At 44.0% G+C, this 17,389-nt stretch overlaps 1 protein-coding gene across 2 annotated transcripts in view; it reads right to left on the bottom strand.

The window, feature by feature from the left end:
• The window catches only part of RNF38 (ring finger protein 38), a 172,133-nt gene extending 161,903 nt beyond the window's left edge, over window positions 1–10,230 (bottom strand). The window contains exon 1 of one of the 2 annotated variants that reach the window (XM_023545137.2): window positions 10,141–10,230. The gene's annotated coding sequence lies outside the window, so the exon portion shown is untranslated. The remainder of the gene's footprint in view (window positions 1–10,140) is intronic. The other variant, XM_010587835.3, reaches the window with a different exon arrangement.
• Window positions 10,231–17,389: the final 7,159 nt, after the last annotated feature.

The following is a 17,389-nucleotide window of genomic DNA, read 5'->3' as shown; positions in this document are numbered from 1 at the left end:
AAAAAAAAAAAACATTCTAGAGTCAAATTCTAACTTTACTTTTGATCCCAACACGGAAATTAATAACTTCATGAGTTGTACATAAATTCATTTTAAGACGTCAAATCTTTGACTTGTTGCCCTTGATAATTTTGGGGGGTCTTTTTAAGGACATAATAGTAGTTTTTATTTAAAGTTGAAGCTCAAATAGATCATCATTGAATAATAATTTCTAACTGTTTTCAACAATATATACACATATCTTCAATAGAAAAGTTGGATAATTCATTAGGTCACAAGAGGTCATATCTCATTTTTACTATACAGCAAAGACAGCAAACAATAATGTCTTCCATATCTACCCCCAAATATAACTCTAGATATACTCTGAGGCTAAGGTTCTTAAACTAGTAAATGGGTGGAAATTCCTCAGTTACTACCTGGATTAGTCAGACTTTTTATCCTGCCTGTATAGAATGAATGTTTTCCTCCTACAAATTAATTCCATATTTAGTTTTTGCTTACCAAACTAAGTGCTGAGTTTGTTCAGGCTATCTATAAAGTGAGATGCAGTATAATATGACGGTTAAAAACACAGACTCTGGAACTGTACTGCCTGGGTTCATATCCCAACTAACACAGGCTGTGGCATCTTCATCAAATTATTTAACCTCTTTGTGCTCCAGTTTCTTCATCTGCACAATAACAAAGACAATAATCACATCTACCTTAGAGAATTATAGTGAGAATTAAACGAGTTAATCCATGTAAAGCACTTAGTACAGCGCCTGGCACAAAATAAGCACACAGTAAGTGACCACTATTGTCTAGATCTTGAAGAATAAGTAGGATTTCAAAAAGCAACTGAAGGAGGACAGGCATTCCAAACCAAAGTAAGATCTAAGGGAAAGAACAGAGGTGAAAAGTGGTACACATATGGGCAACTGAGTGTTCTGTTTCCCTGGAGAATAATATTCATGAAGAAGAATAACAGAAATTGGAATAATGAAGACCTAATTATGCTGGCCTTGAGTAACAAATCAAAAAATACGGCTTTTACTTAGAAACTAGCCACTTAAGACTTTTTATCTGATTAGATCCATGCTTCACCAAGGTAAATTAACAAGGTGATATACTGTTACTATTAATACAATTTTGATATTCTCTGTCCTCTTACTAAGAGTTTGCAATCCCCAAAAATTTATTTGTTCTGTTAACATACTGTCAGAATCTACTGCTGAGCTGCTGCATACCTGACTTTTCTCTGAACTCCTCACTGTGCCTGGTACATGCTGTGGTTGTAGCTGCTGAATCTACCGGAACCCCACATGACAGAGTAGAAGAGGGTGTAATTTTCACCGGAGCAGATTACCAAGTCTCTTCTCCCATGGAGCTGCTGGTGGATTCTAACCATTAGCCTTTCAGTCAGCAGCCAAGTGCTTAACCACTGTGCCATCAGAACTTGGGATAGATAATAGACAGTTAATAAATGTTTACCAAATCATTATTTTAGACACCACATGGACACCAGAGAGCAGTGAGATAGACGTCAAACCAAACCAACCCACTGCCATGAAGTTGATTCCAAATCATAGTGACTCCATAGGACAGAGTAAAACTGCCCCAAAGGGTTTCCAAGGCCTAAATCTTCACAGAAGCAGACTGCCACATCTCTCTCCTGTGGAGGCGCTAGCAGGTTCGAACCACCAACCTTCTGGTCAGCAGCTAAGTGCTATAACCACTGCACCACCAGGGCTCCCTAAGATAGACACAGTCAGGGGTTAATCCCTAAAGGAAATACATACAGTAAAACCTGAGAAAGCTGGAACCTCTGAAGGTAAAAATCTGTTAGAGAAGGAAAACTCAAACATTTTCCACTAAAACAAGCAATAGAAAAGTGGTAAGACTGCACCTGTCAAAGGCGGAAAACTTGTGAGACTTCGAAAAACCAGGCAGTCCCATTGAGTTCTGGCTCTCACAGGTTTCGCTGCATTGTAATGAAGCCAGTAAAGCAGCCCAATAATATTTTACTTTTAAGCTAAAATATAAGTCACTGCTGATCAACATACTTAACTAAAACACTGGGAAAATTCAACTTCATTTTTCATTAAAAGCAGATAAAATGGATCCTTGTGTATTTTTAAACCTCATAGACGTTAACTGCCATATTAGTACAAAGGATTTCAAAGGATTATTTGGGTATTATCATTTTAATGGACAACCCATCAGTCTTATGTGGAAAAAGATTTAAGGCAGATTTTCTCAAACCAGGACAAAATCAGGTTAGGCAGTAAGAATAAAGGTCCAGCTCCTGACTTGACTCCAACAAATAATTAAAGGAAGGGCTAGCTTACAGAAGCTGGAGGTTTCCCTGGATTACACACTATCTACACACTATCTTCCTGGCTGCTTCACTCACCACAGATGTCAGTGTTAATTACAGCAACAAAAAGGGCCCTTTCCCCTCACCCAGAGTAAGGACTACTGGAGTTCACTATCCTAAAGCCTAAAGGATAGTGATCTTCTCAATCGATGGTTTGGTTCGTTTCTTAAAATTAAGCAAAAAAAAAAACCATAGTTTGTCTGGGATACTGTTAGGAGTAATACAGTAATGGTTAACTGTGTTATTACTAAGCTTTTACTCAGATTGCCAACAGAGCTTAAGCACATATCCACAAATGGTTTTTTTTTTTTTTCGGGAGTGGCAGTGAGAGAGAAATCAGCTTCCAAAAAATGTTAGTGCTTAATTTTAGAGATGTTAAATAAGTAAAAAAATTTTAAAACACAGATTAGGAGGAGCAGCCCCCAGGTAGTAAATTATTTGGCTTTCTTGGGTAATCAATCATTCTGGTAACAGAAACATAAAGCAAAGTAGACCCAGATTTCTATATACTTTCTTCTAAAGTACTTTTCAGCTACAATTTCAGACTTAAAAAAGGAGAAAAGAAAAGAAGAGTTCCAGGCTCAGTATTAGAATTGAAAACTCTGAAAAAGTACTCATCTAAACACTTTCCTGTCAGCGTTACCAATAACGCTCCATTATCCACTTTTGGTACTGTCTCCAGATGATTTTTAATTCCTGCCTGACTTTTCCCTACCAACAAGTACTTGGATACCATCTTTACCCTGCCTGCCCCCATTACTTGGTTGTGTTCAGGGAATTATAATTACAGTGATCCCGCCTTTAGAACATCCTCAGAGCACAAAGCCTCTTTGTATGATGGCAGGGAGAGGCTCCTTCCAGGCTCCATGGCAAAGAGCAGTGGCAACAGAGGCAGCTATAGATGAAGAGGAACCGAACTGCTAAGGTGGTCTTCAGTTCTGGCTCAACACTGTCTGTGAGGTTTTACTTGTGGGTACCCAGTCAGAGTTCTGCACAGCCTGCACCCCATCCCATGCAGGGGTGGGGGGACGGAAGAGGCGAAGCCTGTCATAGAGATGTGCACAGTTACCAACAAGCCCAGAAGACAGGGAGCAAAAGGAAGCAAGAAAAAATGGAAAGAAAGCAGTAACTGTCCTGTGCTGTTCTCCACACCTCAAAGAATGAAGTTTCTGACAAGGAAGGGTAGATGCTCCCATCCGTACTGAGACTGCTTATATCAGTTGCCGTTAAGTCAATTCCGACTCACGGTGACCCCTTAGGTGTGGAGTAGAACTGCTCCATAGGGTTTTCAAGGCTGTGACCTTTCAAAAGCAGATCAACAGGCCTGTCTTCCTTCCAAGGTGCCTCTGGGTCGGTTCAAACTGCCAGCCTTTTGGCTAGTAGTCCGGCACTTAACCGTTTGTGCCACCCAGGGACTCCATGTATTGGGGAGCAAATAAAAATCTACAAAGGAAGCCAAATTCATAAAAAAGATTTTTAAAAATAGAGCCTAAACACAAAATGAAAAATACTTTTTTGTTAATTATGAGAGTCCCAACTCTTCTCCATCTGCAAAAATGATTATGAAAGGAAAACTCGTTTTACTTTAAGCCCACCCTACTTCAGTTTAGTCTTCAAAACTGCTTACTTTCTAGCTCTGTGACAATAAAGCAGCCTTCAGCTGGGGATCAGCAAGCACCATCTGTAGACATTGAAATCAAAGGTGCTGAAGCAGAACAGATAGAGACAGGTAACTTTTCTCTGACTCAAGGAACATCCCAAAAGCACTACAAAAAGTCCAACTGCTTAACTGCTTGCTACTCTCTCTTCTGTGTATATATTTCTTCCTCTAACCACTTCTTCCCTGTTTTTCTTTCAACAAAGTCAAATGATCATATATATCAAAACTCACAATCTTCATTCCCTTCTTTCCACACATATTTTATCACTAAAGCAGAAAATACAGTCTATATCATGATCTGAGGGAACTACTGATAAACCCTAGTATAATTTCGTCATTCACCTCCTCCACCGCCCAACACCACTCAAGGTAACTGTTCTAAGCAGTCCCATAATGACATTAATATCCATTTAAGCAGAGCAGGACAGAAGCTGAAACTGGTCCAGGTAAGGGCTATCAGTGAGAACTGCTGATTCTTTTTGTGCGGACATAAGACCATTCTTGTTAAACATTTCTAGTTTTATTTGCATGCATTTTCTTCAAAGGAAAATTCCTTCAGGCAAAAGCACAATGGAATTCTATCCATCACCCTCAATCATGCTTAAAAATAATAATAAAGATGACAACAGAAGCCACTTCAAATGTACCTCTCCCTTGAGCCTGCAGAATAGCACTCTTCCATGACAACTGTTCTGAAAAACACACAGCCATTATTTGCAAAAGCAAATAATTTGCAAAAGAAGTCCAGTCTTGTCCTTGGTTGGGCACTCCACTCCTCTCTCTCCAAGGGAAAAATGAAACAGCAGGAAGCATAAACAACCACTTAATGTAAAATATAAATCGGTAAATATTTTCAAAATTGGCTAAAAAGCCTCAGGTTTTAAGAAACTCACTAATGCTAGTGTAGGGGGAATAGGAAGAGAAAAGTAACACTGCATCCCCCCCGCAAAGTGAGCACTGTAAGAATACAAGAGCAAACGTGGCACCGAGCTACTTTCTCTCCTTCACTTACCAGATGCTTGTCTTTTTAATGATTTCTCTCTCATTCTTTCCATAAATAATGGTTTTCTCTAGAGAGTTTATTCTGTATTTACTTCTCCAATCCCACAACCAATTTTGCATTTTTAAGCTGCTGCTCTTTGGTTCAGCTGAGCATGATAGGAAGTTCACATGGAGAACACTATTCAGATCCCCAGGCCCCAGCACCAAGTCATCGATGAGTATGGATGGCACAGTTACAGCTGGGACAACAGTTCCAAAGGTGCAAGGTCAGGGCTAGTTCATGCAGCACCTTAGTGAGAATCAGAAGTGCCCTCTCTGAGAGGACACAGCTTCACACCAGGTGCTCATCTTGGTGAGTGGAATACAGAATGGATTCCACCCCTACTTGCCATCTGAAACAGGCATCTTTGTGCTGGGCCTAATCTATACAACCCTACACAGCAGACCTGCAAATGTATACCTGGGGCAACACTGCACAGCCAGAGCGGTTTCCAGAAAGAATCACACCAAAGACAAACAGGCATTTCACAAATTTCATTACCAGAAAGCCTCATGCTTGTTGATATAAATTCATTTCTAAACACCTTAGAATAAGAACAAAAAGGGTCTAGCAGAGAAGGAAGACTAGCAAATTTGGGAGAAACTACACTCCTCCATCTTGTTGTTTACTAAAGTCCCTAAGCTTTGATCACAGGTTCAAATAACTGAAATTCAAATGCATGTCATAAGCTAAAGAACACTACAACAGAATCACTGTCATCTGCAGAGGGATAAAACACCTTTCTGTTAAGCAACACATGGCCATATCCATTTACTTTTTTTTGTTGGCTGGGGTGCCATGGATCGCTTTTATATTGGCCTTCCTTATTATGGTCTTGTAACTCCCACCAAATGACTGGGTGGGCCTATGCAAATAACGTGCTTGTGGCCCACCAAGAGGACTGGACAGCTTGCTAACAATGCAAATAAGGTGCATGGCACCCTTGGGGGGTGGGACCATGCAAATAAGGTATATGGAATCCTAAAAAGGGGATTGGTCAATTTTTCCATCCTGCTAGACTTAAAATGAGCCATCCCAGAGACAGAAAGGAGGGGCCTCACTACCACTAAGAAGAGACGGGAGCGGAGTGTATTTTTTGGACCGAGTCCTGCACTGAACTTCCTAGGCACAGAAGACAGAGAGAGAGCACTGTTAACACCAGAGATGGTGCAAGATGGCAAGAAGCAACAGCAGAGAAATGGGGCAGCAGATCCAGGAGACCAGCCGCTGGTACAGTGAGCTACTCAGCCCTCTGGGCAAGGTGATTACAGTGGGTGTGCCAATCCACAGAGCAAGAGAGCTGAGTGCTTCTGGGCAGGAGGCTTCCTGGCAGAACAGTAGAGGCTGGGCTCAGGGGCCAAGAGGCCCATGGCCAAAGAGAAGACTGCCTGCAGGCATGGCCGAGAAGAAGTTGTGCTGATTGAAGAACTCTATCTTGAGTTGTTCCTGATTCCGAACTGTAACCTATTACTTCCCTAACAAACCCCACAACTTTGAGTATGGTCTGTGGGTGCCTACTGAAACAAATTATTGAACCCAGCAGAGAAGTAGAGGAAGCCTGCCGTGGGAGGGATGGCTGGTGTCAGAATTGGTAAAAAGACTGGAGAGAAGTGGTATGTCTGACCTTTGCCTCATAGGAATCAGCCTTGGACAGGTGATCTTGATTCTCCTTCCCCTTTGTGAAGTTAGAGGAGGTAAGACCCCTGCACCACCATTTTTACAGTGGTTTACTTTTTCCAAATTTGCTCTTCTCCTTCTCTGCTAGACCCTTTTAACTCCAGGCCTAACTATAAAACCACATATAGTGACACATGTGGTTAAAGTCTGTAAAACCTGATAAATACTCCTGGTGGGTGGTGGGACCCTTGGTAACCAGCATGAAACTAAGACAAATTGACAACTCAGATTAAGAATGGCTAGCTTAACACTCAATGAGGTCTAACCCTATCATTCTTTTATGCTTCACAAAAGCACCGAGTATCACATGAGTCCCCACCACTCCCAGTCACCCAGGTGGAGCAGCAGAGGGCAGCCTAAGGTAGGGCCTGAGGACTAGGCTGGCGCAGAGCTGCAAACCCCAAGTCAGAAGGGGCCTAAGGCAGTGGAGTTCAAACTTGAGAGTAGGCATCAGAATCAAGTAGAGAGCTTTTTCAGAATCAGATGGCTGGGTGCCTCCCTACCCAGAACCCAGTGCCTCCCTAGACCTGACAAATCAGAATGTCCTAGAACACCTATCTTTGACAAAGCTCAAAACTGCTGACCTAGGTCCATTAGAAAGTTTAGAAAGACTGAGAAATCCTCCATGCCTATTAGCAGTTTCAAAATAAAAGTCATTCATTGCTGGTGTGTATTTTGTTATGTATATTCTCACCACAACTAAAAAAAAAAAAAAGTCATCCATAGCAAACTAGGCTTAGCAGGTCAGAAAGGGTGAGAAAAGGATCACTAGTCTGCGTGCCTGCCAGGCTGTGTTGGGCTGGGGCCTGTAGCTGTAGTTTCATTATTATGAGACAAAAACCCTGTGCTCTATAAAAAAGAAATTTTTTTTTATGTGAGATATATTTCAAACATTAAAAAAAAAATTAGAATAACATAAGGAATATCTCTGTACCTGACATTAGCAAATCTTACTTGCAATTACTGTATCTGACTCAGATTTTTTAAGTAATAGATTATTACAGGTATGATGGAAGCCCTCAGTGTACCCCTGTCCAATCCATTTCTCCCCATCTCTTCCCAGAGATAATCACTACTCTGTATTTGGTGTTAGTTGTTTTTATGCATGTTTTTATACTATTACTGCACATGTATATAGCCACAAACAATACTATTTTGCACGTTTTCACACTTTATACAAACGGAAACATTTTTTATGAATTCTCCCGGGACTTGCTTCCCCCTCCCCATATCATGTTTTGTTTGTGAGATTCATACATTTTGATGCTTGCAGCTATAAGCCATAGTTTGTTCATTTTTTCACAATGCTATAACATTTAATTGTGTGACTATCTTACAATTTATGTATCCATTGCCCTGTTGGTGGACATCTAAGCATCAATGAACTTTCTTCTACTTATTTTCTTGGACGAGTGTGCAAAGATTTCTTAGGGTATATACTCAAAAACAGGGAGGGAAGGATGAATATGTTTACCCACCTTCAACTAGACATCACTACGCTACTCTCCAAAGCCGTTGTCTCAATTTACATCCCCAGCAACGGTATATAAAAGTTTATTTTCCCATGACCTTACTAACACGGGGTTATCACAGCATTTAATTTCTGTCAATCTGATGGTTATGAAATGGTATCTCACTGTTGTTCCAATTTGCATTTCCTTGATTATAAGTCCTTGGCAAGTACATTTTCTTTCATGTGTGTTGTGTGTGCACAAGAGAGAAATGTTTCTTACAGTTTTTTAGAAAAATCTAGCCCATTTTGTCTGTAACAGGGCAGTTCTTCCCAAAGCATTGGGCCAGCAGTCACCACAGCTGGAAAGCTGAGGTGCAAGAGGGCAGCAAGAAAACACCTGATTTAAACAATGAATTATCTTGGACAAAGGGCCCTAATTAATGCATTTGCTAATTAGTCTTTCCCTTCCCTCTTTTGTCAAGCTTTACTTCCAAGACAATACTAGACACTTTGGGCCTATAGTCTCAAAACAGGAGAGAATGAGGAGGAGGGGTGTTAAAGCCAGAACGTTTCTATAAAAGTATGACAACTGCCCTTACTCAAATTGAAGTGACTTCACACCAATCCAGATTACTCAACTTGTAACACACATCCACCTTTAACAGACTCCTTTCAAAGGCATCACAACGGCTGGCTCCCTCCTTCACTGAAACATCCCAATCTTTTTCTCTAGACTAGACATTGTCCCCTCCCTTCAGCACTCCTTTCATCTCCCTTCCCCCACAATGACTGAATACTCTCTCCTTTTTCCACATTCTACAGTTTGTATCTTCCAGCCCCACACAACCGTCTTCATTGCCTATTACACGTTGCTCTAGAACTGTAAGTCCTCTGCTCCTTCCCCTTCCAAAATGCATCCACAGTAAAAAGCCACCTAATCACCCACCCCAAATAGAAACGGAAATCCCATGCATTACATGCCAAGCAGGCGGGTGACTTGCCCCAATCCTCCTAGCTAGCTTCCTTCCCCTTCACGCCTGGGAAAACTGTTCTTTCTCTGGGGGTTCTATAAGTGTGGTAGGTCCAGACCACCTGGAAAAGCCTCATACGGGCTTCTGTGACATAAATGCCTTTAGGAGAGCCATGTGTACTTTTGGCATGGACAAAATTCGGGCCATTATGTGAAAAGGACACATTACTGGCCTCTCCACAAAAGCAGGCAGGCCTCTCTCCCATTAATTCCAGAGGAATTGGTTTAGTCCGCGCAGCGGTGGGGAAGGCGGGCCTGGCGGAGACCAAACGGTCTCCACGACAAGAAGTTTCCGAAGCTCTGCCCCACTCACTCAAGATCTCCCTCTCCACGAAAGCACACCCCTCTCCGGGGTCTCTCCCTCTGCAGCTCTCCAACTCGGCTCCCCAAGGCACCACCAAGCTCCCCAAACGGCCCCCGGCTCCTCCCTCCCACCCCGCAATCCCAAAAAGGCTTGGGTGGGTGTGCCTGGGACCAGGCAGGGCCTAGCTCCCCTTCTTCCCGGATCAATCTCTCTCGGTTCTCGGAGCCTGGGGGATCTGCATCCTCCCAGACTCCTCTGCTTGGGACGGCCCTGGGTCTCAGCCAGGCTCCAACTCTCACCGTCTAGTGACCTTGGGCAAGTCACTTCCCCCTCTAAGCCTCAGTTTCCTCCTCCGCCTAGCGGAGACCTAGAGAAGTCCTGCCCTGCCCACCCTGGGGGAGGGGGCTGCCCAGAGGGTGGTAAGCGCTTTGTGAGCCGCCGGCCGCGGCAGAGACGCAGGGCTCACGGGGGCTCCGGGGCCGGACAAAGCTGACCTGGACAACGCTCCACCCCCTCCGCGGGGCTGGGCGCCGGGACCACACGCCCGCGGGTTCCCCACCCCGGAGGCCAGCCCACGCCCCTCCCCGCCTGGCCCGCTCCCGGACCCCGTACCTGCTCCCGGCGCTCGGCCGCAGGCGCCGCCACCCTGGGCGGCCGCCCGAAGAGGCCCGTGTCCCGGAGGGCTGAGGCGGCCGGCAGCGGCGGGCTCGAGTCGAGGCGGCGGCGGTGGGGGGCGCGGGCGGCGCGGGGGCCCGAGCTCGGCGGGGCCCGGCCTGGGAGACGACGACTGGGGCTGGAAGTGCGCGGCGGCGGCAGCTGCTGAGGCGGCGGCGGCGGCGACCGCGGCGGCAGCGCTTCCGCTCATGGCGGGGCCGCGGGCAGCGGCTCCGGCTGCGACTCGACTCCGGCGCGGCGGGCGCTGGCTGGGCCCCGGCCGGTGGCGGCAGCGACGGCGACGGAGGCGGCTCCCGGAGGGGGAGGAGGCGGAGCCGGGAAGCGGCGGCGGCGGCGGCGGAGGGGGCGGGGACGCGAAGGGGGCGGGGACTCCGCGCCGCAGCCGCCAATGGGTGGCGGGCTCCTCAGCCGCGGCTGCCGGGCTGGGCGGGCGGCGCCGTGGGGCATCCTCGGCTGCGGCCGCTCGCCCAGGCAGGGAGAACGCGGGCTGGCCGCCCGCGGGGAGAGCCTGGCTCCAGGGCCGCCCCGCCCCCGGCCCGCCCCTGGGGCGCGGCGAGGGCCTCCCGGGCCAGGCCTCGCGCGGCGCAGGCCAGGGCTCTGCCTGGGACTCCGCTGCGCGGCTGCCTCCGGCGCCGGTGTTTGCACCCGCGACTTTACCGTGGGCCCTTCCCGGGTGCCTCCTGCTCGCCGGCACGCCCGCCCGCCCGCCCGCCTGCCTATCTCCCTTTCCATCGGTTTTGCTGCCTCGTCCTCCCTGCTTCTCTCCCCACTCTATGGCCGCAACCTTCTCTCCCTCTCTTGGCTGTTTCCTCAAAGTTTTTCCCTTTTAGCTACTTATGAAAGAAACTCTTGCCTTCCCTTCACAGGCCGTGTTTCAGTGACAAATCAGTCCTCGCGCATCCGGAGAGGCAGAAACGAGAGAGAGCTACTGCCTTGAGTCCTAAAGACCCATAATGAACGGGGACCAGCTCGGCCTGTCTCCCCTTTTCCTGGTTTTTCGTTTTCTTTCCCACTTGTAAATACGCTTGTTATAAGACTTACAGGAAACCATACAACCCAGCTGGGCCTAATCTCAGAAGAGGGCGAGGCTGTGAAATGAGGAAAGGCTTTTGAGCTGTGCTGACAGTTTTCCTATGAGGGAAGAATTCTGCGGATTGATGAACCCGTGACCACTCTCCTCTCCTTGGATGTGATGTTGATCACCGAAACCACTTCCTTTCCTCATTTTTCTCTGATTCTCATATAAAAGCAGCAGAGGATCAAAATAAACGCAGGCAATTGCTATGGCTGCCTGTAAGTACAGACATGTCGGTTGGGGTGCAGCTAGGTAGACTATTTCAATAAACTGCTGTCCTCAGCCTTTCCCCACATGCAGCCACCAACTGGGGACTGAGTACATCTTTCATGCACACGCACACAAGTTGAGAAGGCACAGTGCTGGGCCCTATGAAATAGATGCATAGGTGAATCTTTGAAAACAGACATTTCAAATCCCACCCAGCCACTTACTAACATGATGGTTCATTAACAGTCATCAGCAATGCTAAACAGTGGGGGGACAAAGACAAAGATATAGTTCAGGACTTCACAGCGTTTACAGTTTCCTTAGAGGACATTGATACATTCCTAAAACCCATTGCCACCAAGTCTACTCCGACTCAAAGCAACCCCATACAACAGAGTAGAATTGCCCTATAGGGTTTCCAGGAGTGGCTGGTGGATTTGAACTGCCGACCTGGTTGAGTGGCCTGAGCTCTTAACTAGTTAAGAACTAAAGGATGAGCAGCAGGTTGGGGAAAAGTGGATTGGGAAGACATTAAGATCATATTAAGACCAAAGGACTCAGGATTTCCTGGATATTTGGTTTGGGCAACCAGGTGATGGTGGTGCCATTCCTGAAGAGAGGGATCACAAGGGAAGGAGCAAAGAACTATGACCCTGGTTAAGTTGGTTTCTTTCTGGGCCCTCACTCTCCTCCACAGAAGGCAGGAAGTCAGAATCACCAATATACAATTGCTAATGTCCTTCAAAAACTGAGTTCCAAAGATCTGCAAAGGAAAAACAAGATAGCCAAATTGCCCATTTCATTTTTAAGCTCAGCATAATGTCTGCTACTTGTATTTATCTCCTATTTTGGCTGGCACATTTGGGGGAGTAGGGGAGGAGAATATAAGAAAATACTGAAAGAGCTATTTCATGAAAAACTGTCAGACTGTCAGACAGTGATTAACTTCTAATGGTATGTAAACTCAAAAGGGCAGCAAGACAGCTACATCGTAGGATAACACTGTGCAGCCTTAGCAACTGAAAGACTCCAGTGCATCACCAGTGGAAAGGCCAAAGCACCTGTCATACAAAGTGAAACCCAATGAAAATAACTGCCTAAAGAAGGCAGTGAAAATAGCAACACCAAATGGGAGGACTGGAGCAGGAGAGAATGAACTAATCCACCAATACCATATAACCATACTTGTTCACAAGCACGTTGTCAACACGTGAGACATCTCTGAGGTTTTCCTGAAACACGGATGCATGTTGCAGGATGTGGGTGAGGGTCAAAGAACACTTGACCATTTCTCTCACTATTAAAGTACTAATAAAGGGCTGACTTTGACTACACAAAGCTGTTTGACTGTGTGGGTCATAACAAATTATGGATGACACTGCGAAGAATGGGAGTGCCAGAACACCTAATTGTGCTCTTGAGGAACCTGCACATAGACCAGGAGGCAGTCACTCCAACAGAACAAGGGGATATTGTGTGGTTTAAAGTCAGGAAAGGTGTGCATCAGGGTTGTATCCTTTCACCATACCTATTCAATCTGTATGCTAAACAAATAATCAGGATTGGAGAAAGACACATTAACAACCTGCCTTATGCAAATGACACACCTCCTGGCTGAAAGTGAGGAGGACTTCAAGCAGTTACTGATGAAGATCAAAGACTGCAGCCTTCAGTATGGATTACACCTCAACATAAAGGAAACAAAAATCATCACAACTGGACCAATAAGCAACATCATGAAAAATGAGGAAAAGATTGAAGTTGTCAAGGATTTCATTTTACTGGGATCCACAATCAACAGCCATAGAAGCAGCAGTCAAGAAATCAAAAGACGCGTTGCACTGGGTAAATCTGCTGCAAAGGACCTCTTCAAAGTGTTGTAGAACAAAGATGTCACCTTGAAGACTAAGGTGCATCTGACCCAAGCCATGGTATTTTCAATCGCCTCATATGCATGCAAAAGCTAGAAAATGTATAAGAAAGACTGGAGAAGAATTGATGCATTTTAATTATGGTGTTGGCAAGAATATTGAATATACCATGGACTGCCAGAAAAACAAACAAATCTGTCTTGGAAGAAGTACAGCCAGGATGCTCCTTAGAAACAAGAATGGTAAGACTTCATCTCGTGTAGCTTTGTACATTATCGGGAGGGACCAGTCTCTGGAGAAGGGCATCATGCCTGGTAAAGTGGAGAGTCATCAAAAAAGAGGAAGAACTTCAAAGAGATGGATTGACACAGTGGCTGTGAAAATAGACTCACGTATAGCAAAGATTGTGAGGGTGGCACAGGACCGGGCAGTGTTTTGTTCTGTCGTACATGGGGTCACTATAAATCAGAACTGACCTGATGGCACCTAACAACAACAACAAAGTTCTGATACATGCCACATCATGGATCAACCTTGAAAACATTATATTGAGTGAAGGAAGTCAATCACAAAAAGAGAAATATTGTAAGAGCTCACTCTTATGAAATATCTAGAATAGGCAAATATATACAGATCAAAGTTTATTAGTGGTTACCAGGGGTGGGAGGGAAACCTTGGTGGCACAGTAGTTAAGAGTTATAGCTGCTAACCAAAAGGTTGACAGTTTGAATCCACCAGGGGCTCCTTGGAAACTCTATGGGGCAGTTGTATTCTGTCCTATAGGGCCGCTATGAATCAGAATTGACTCTACAGCAAGAGGTAGGGGCTGGAGGGAGGGAGAAATGGGAAGTAATTGTTTAAGAAGCATTGAGTTTCTCTTCATGGTGATAGAAAATTTGGCAGTGAATATTGGTGATGATTGCACAACACGATTAACATAATTGATGTCACTAAATAGTACACAAGAAAAATGTTAAATTAGCAAATGTTGTGGTACATATATATGTACATATGTTATATATATATAACGATAATCATATAAAATAATCTGGTCTGTTACTAACTGCTGTATGGTACTCCATCCAACACGTTTTGCCTAAGGACTTCTTGTAGTTAAGAACACTCAGATTGCCTCCAACTGCCCACAATCAAAACCAAAGGTGCCATAAATACCTTCATACAGGACCCTTATGAGAATTTCTTTGGGTTATATATTCAGTAATAGAATTGGATATTTTATAGTTGTTTTTCTTTTATATAGTTTTCATTTTTTTATTTCATATATATGTAGTTGTTCTTAGATGCCATTGAGTCAGTTCCGACTCATACTGACCCTACGTACAACAGAATGAAACACTGCCCAGTCCGGCACCATCCTCACAATCATTGTTATGCCTAAACCCATTGTTGCACCACTGTGTCAATCCATCTCATTGAGGGTCTTCCTCTTTTTCACTGACCCTCTACTAAGCGTAATGTCCTTCTCCAGGGACTGATCCCTCCTGACAACATGTCCAAAGTATGTGAGACATAGTCTCGCCATCCTTGCTTCTAAGGAGCATCCTGGTTGTACTTCTTCCAAGACAGATTTGTTCATTTTTTGGCAGTGCATGGTATATTCAATATTCTTCGCCAATACCACAATCCAAAGGCGTCAATTCTTCTTTACTCTTCCTTATTCATTGCCCAGCTTTTACACACATATGACACGATTGAAAACACCATGGCTTGGGTCAAGTGCACCTCAGTCTTCAAGGTGATATCTTTGCTTTTCAACACTTTAAAGAGGTCTTTTGCAGCCGATTTGCCCAATGCAATGCGTCTTTTGATTTCTTGACTGCTGCTTCCATAGGTGTTGATTGTGGATCCAAGTAAAACGAAATCCTTGACAACTTTAATCTTTTCCTCATTTTTCATAATGTTGCTTATTGGTCGAGTTGTAAGGATTTTTGTCTTCTTTATGTTGAGGTGTGATCCATACGGAAGGCTGTGGTCTTTGATCTTCATCAATAAGTGCTTCAAGTTATCTTTCCTTTCAGCAGGTAAGGTTGTGCCATCTGCATATGCAGGTTGTTATTGAGTCTTCCTCCAATCCTGAAGCCCCATTCTTCTTCATATTGTCCAGCTTCACAGATTATTTGTTCAACATAAAGACTGAATAGGTATGGTGAAAGGATACCACCTTGACGACACCTTTCCTGACTTTAAACCACGCAATATCCCCTTGTTCTGTTCAAAAAACTATCCCTTGATCTGTTTACAGGTTCCTCATGAGCACAACTAAGTGTCCTGGAATTCCCATTCTTCGCAATGTTATTCATAATTTGTTATGATCCATACAGTCAAATGCCTTTGGATAGTCAATAAAACACAGGTAAACATCCTTCTGGTATTCTCTGCTTTCAGCCAGGATCCATCTGACATCAGCAATGATATCTGTGGTTCTGCATCCTTTTCTGAATCCGGCTTGAATTTCTGGCAGTTTCCTGTCGATGTACTGCTGCAGCAGCTTTTGAATGATCTTCAACAAAATTTTACTTGTGTGTGATATTAATGACATTATAAAATAATTTTTGTATTAGGTGGAATCACCTTTCTTGGGAATAGGCATAAATGTGAATCTCTTCCAATTGGTTTGCCAGGTAGCGGTCTTCCAAATTTCTTGGCATAGACGACCGAGCACTTCCAGCGCTGCATTCATTCATTGAAACATCTCAATTGGTATTCCGTCAATTCCTGAAGACCTGTTTTTCACCAATGCCTTCATCAGTGCAGCTTGGACTTCTTCCTTCAGGACCATTGGTTCCTGATCTGATCATATGTTACCTCCTGAAATGGTTGAATGTCGACCAGTTCTTTTTGGTATAGTCACTCTGTGTATTCCTTCTATCTTTCTATGATGCTTCCGGAGTCGTTTAATATTTTTGCCACAGAATCCTTCAATATTGCAATTTGAGGCGTCAATTTTTTCTCCAGTTCTTTTACTTTGAGAAATGCAGAGCGTGTTCTTCCCTTTTGGTTTTCCATCTCCAGGTCTTTGCACATGTCATCATAATATTTTGTCTTCTCGAGATGTCCTTTGAAATTTTCTGTTAAACATTTTTACTTCACCATTTCTTCCTTTTGCTTTAGCTACTTGATGTTCAAGAGCAAGTTGCAGAGTCTCTTCTGACCTCTTTTTTGGCCTTTTTCTTCTTTCCTGTCTTTTCAACGACCTCTTGATTTCTTTGTGTATGATGTCCTTGATGTCATTCCACAACTCATCTGGTCTTCGATCATTACTGTTCAGCCCATCAAATCTATTCTTGAGATGGTCTCTAAATTCAGGTGCAATATACTCAAGGTCATATGTTGGCTTTCATCGACTTTTTCTAATTTTCTTCAGTTTCAGCTTGAACTTGCATAGGAGCAATTGATGGTCTGTTCCGCAGTTGGCCCCTGGCCTTATTCTGACAGGTAATATTGAGCTTTTCCATCGTCTCTTTGTACAGATGTAGTTGATTTGCTTCCTGTGTATTCCATCTAGCAAGGTCCATCTGCATAGATGCTGTTTATGTTGGTGAAAAAAAGGTATTTGCAATGAAGAAGTTATTGGTCTTACAAAATTCTATCATCGTTTCTATCACCAAGGCCATATTTTCCAACTACCAATTTTTTGTTTCCAACTTTTGCTTTCCAATCTCCAGTAATTATCAGTGCATCCTGATTGCATATTTGATCAATTTCAGACTGCGGCAGTTGGTAAAAATCTTCAATTCCTTAATCTTTGGCCTTAGTGGTTGGTGTGTAAATTTGGATAATATTTGTATATAACTGGTCTTCCTTGTAGGCGTATGGATGTTATCCTATCACTGACAGCATTGTACTTCAGGATAGATCTTGAAATGTTCTTTTTGACGATGAATGCAACACCATTCCTATTCAAGTTGTTGTTCTCACATAGTAGACTATATGATTGTCTGATTCAAAATGACCAATACCAGTCCATTTCAGCCCACTAAATGCCTAGGATATCAACGTTTATGTGTTC

The sequence above is a fragment of the Loxodonta africana genome, chromosome 9 (genome assembly GCF_030014295.1).
Source record: "Loxodonta africana isolate mLoxAfr1 chromosome 9, mLoxAfr1.hap2, whole genome shotgun sequence".
NCBI lineage: Eukaryota > Metazoa > Chordata > Mammalia > Proboscidea > Elephantidae > Loxodonta > Loxodonta africana.
This window is presented reverse-complemented; position numbering and strand designations above follow the sequence as displayed.